General features: G+C 38.4%; 1 non-coding gene across 1 annotated transcript; it reads left to right on the top strand.

The window, feature by feature from the left end:
• Window positions 1–1,536: 1,536 nt before the first annotated feature.
• Trnam-cau lies at window positions 1,537–1,612 on the top strand. Its single transcript is given in 2 exon segments — window positions 1,537–1,572; window positions 1,579–1,612. It is a non-coding gene; the product is annotated as a tRNA-Met (tRNA).
• Window positions 1,613–2,394: the final 782 nt, after the last annotated feature.

Raw genomic sequence — 2,394 nt, 5'->3', positions numbered from 1 at the left:
TTTTTATATTTTATATATTATATATTGTGTTGAAGTGAATAACAAGAACAATATGAGTGTTGGAGACGGGGCTTCGAGAATGTTCTCTTGCTGCTTTCTCGTTGCATCGGCGGCTTTACGCAAAATAGTAACGAGAGCTTCAACGCTACAGTCTGGTCAATGGCTCCGAAATCGACTTCAAGCGGCAAACACATTCTTGACACGGCAGTTTATATTAGTGTAGGCATATATAATGACGGCCTATCAACTATCATGAGGCTCATGCAGAATTTGGATATGACAATTGGGCCGAACTGTTATAACTTCTGCGTGGAAACCGACGCGCGCCGCATCAGCTTTTCCGAGAAATCGCTTAGCGATGCCGCAAAAAGGGCCCGAATAGCCTTAAAAGCATCTAGGAAGGAAGAGGAGGAGGCGAACATCGACCTGGATGGCCAAATGTATGGTGCAGGCATCGCAGAGGTAAACAAAAATTTCAAGGATTAAAGTGTTCATAAAATTTTAAACGCGTTTTTCTCGAAACTACTTTTTTCAAACTGGGAGGACGTATTTCTCGGAGACTATTGCATGGATCGATTTGAAATTTTTACAGTAGCTTCACAACAATATTCTCTTTGGAAGTACGTAGCCGTTTTTTGATTGAATGTAAACTTTTTTTAGAAACAATTTAATGCTCATTTTTAGGGCAAAAAATCGATTTATTTCTTACAAAGTGCACCATTTCCACAAAAATTGATTTACAAAAAAACCCCTAGGTACTTCCAAAGCCAATTGTATATAGATTATAAATTTTTTTGGTTTTTTGTTCCAGGACTCATACATGCCGAGAAATCCGTCCTCCCGTGGCGGTGTTTTCAAAAAAGCTGTTTTCGACTACGGGCTCTGTCGCCGCCATTTTGTATGAAAATGACAATTAAAAAATTTTTTTTCGTACTTCAATATGTGTTAAATAAACCCTCTGACAAGAAATTCTATTCCGTTTGTCATACTCCCAAAATAAATTGTCAAATTTAGGTCTTTTTTCAGCCTCTAGAGTGGTTTTACCCCTTAAGATGTTGTTCACGCGTCTATTTCGACTTTTCATATCGACGCACAGTTCTGAAAAGTCGACATAGACGCGTGAACAACATCTTAAGTAATATACATGTTATTGCGAATAATATTACCACAGCCCCGGTGGTCGAGCTGGCTAAGACGCCCGTCACGGATTGTAGGGAGGTCCTGGGTTCGAATCCCGGCTGGGGTAATATTTTTTCGCAATAAGAATTTTAATCGCCAGATACGGTTAACAAAATCACCAATATTGTTAATTACTACTGGCAATCTTAAGAATATTCTAGTTGATTATACACCATTGACCTAAAAAACATGGTGTTCTTCTACAGGGGGAAGGGGAAACAGTAAATTTAAAAATCGCGTATCGACAGTTCGGTGTACGATCGACAACCATATCGACGCACAGTTCTGAAAAGTCGAAATAGACGCGTGAACAACATCTTAAGTAATATACATGTTATTGCGAATAATATTACCACAGCCCCGGTGGTCGAGCTGGCTAAGACGCCCGTCATGGATTGTAGGGAGGTCCCGGGTTCGAATCCCGGCTGGGGTAATATTTTTTCGCAATAAGAATTTTTATCGCCAGATACGGTAAAAAATCACCAATATTGTTGGTTATCATTTCCCAGACTTTTTTATTAGTAATGGTAGTGCTCTTGAAATAACACTCATGTTTTCTCCATTCGTCAATGAGGGTTTTAACAGCATAATCTTTCCATGATGCTACATCTGTGACAAAAAAGAATTGATAATGAATGACGCGGTGTATAAGAAGACTGAATTATGATTTTGAAAAGATATATGTACATACTTTTCTTGCCAGAGATGTCAGTATGTTGTAGACTTAGTAATTTTTGAGTCTCGGAGTTTACAACAACCTGTTCACTAGACAATTGTGTTGCATTATTGACACTGGAGTCTTATCTGATCCAGAATACATAAATATATTATCTGTATCTTCAAAGATTCAACGTCAAATTAAGTAGTCTCGCATAATATTTAATAAAACAGAAGAAATAGCAAAGCAAAGAATTTACTTGAGAAATTTATTTCGCCCAGATTAAAAGACGCTAGATTTTCGGATGTTATATCAAGGTGCACCGGACAATTACCTGTTGAAATAAAAAAAGAAATGAATCAATTAAAGATTAACGAAGAAAAATTTTATATAAAGCCCAAAAAACCGTCCACCATAACCTCCTAAATGTTGAGTGAGTCCCGATTGCGCACATAACCGATCGGACACAGCAATATTTCCCGATCGGACACAGTCCCGATCGGACACAGTCCCAATCGGACACAGTCCCGATCAGACACAGTTCCTATCGGACACAC

The sequence above is a fragment of the Vollenhovia emeryi genome, unplaced genomic scaffold (assembly GCF_000949405.1).
Source record: "Vollenhovia emeryi isolate VEMERY1.0 unplaced genomic scaffold, V.emery_V1.0 DF939670.1, whole genome shotgun sequence".
Classification (NCBI taxonomy): Eukaryota; Metazoa; Arthropoda; class Insecta; order Hymenoptera; family Formicidae; genus Vollenhovia; species Vollenhovia emeryi.
The sequence above is the reverse complement of the archived record's forward strand: the minus strand, read 5'-3'. Positions and strand labels throughout refer to the sequence as shown.